The sequence below is a fragment of the Athene noctua genome, chromosome 11, assembly GCF_965140245.1.
Source record: "Athene noctua chromosome 11, bAthNoc1.hap1.1, whole genome shotgun sequence".
NCBI lineage: Eukaryota > Metazoa > Chordata > Aves > Strigiformes > Strigidae > Athene > Athene noctua.
The window spans coordinates 16,890,576-16,890,956 of NC_134047.1; positions in this window are offsets into that span (position 1 = coordinate 16,890,576).

Consider the following 381-nt stretch of genomic DNA (forward strand, 5'->3'; position numbering starts at 1 on the left):
GTCCCGTGGGTTGGCAGGGGATTAGCACGTGGTAGAGAAGCCTTTACCATGGTTCAGTGGAAGGCAGAAAATATGTCAGCTCTGCCAGGTATATTGACTAGGAGTCTCAAAGGCAGTCAAATCCCCAGGCTGGTAATATTTCCTTCCTAAATGTTTTGTTTAGCTACTTGCAGCATGGTATTTTGATTCCCTGTACTGATCTTATCTCGGAGTAATGAACACCAGGCCAGGCATGCACTTTCACACAGAGCTGCCTTAACTAAGGCAAGTGCTTCTTGTCAATGCTAAGCAGCCACTTCCAAATATTCAGTCATCAGGGATTTGCTGCAGCAGGCTCCAGGGTGGTTAGAAATAAACCAATAAACTCCCAAAAACTTTAAG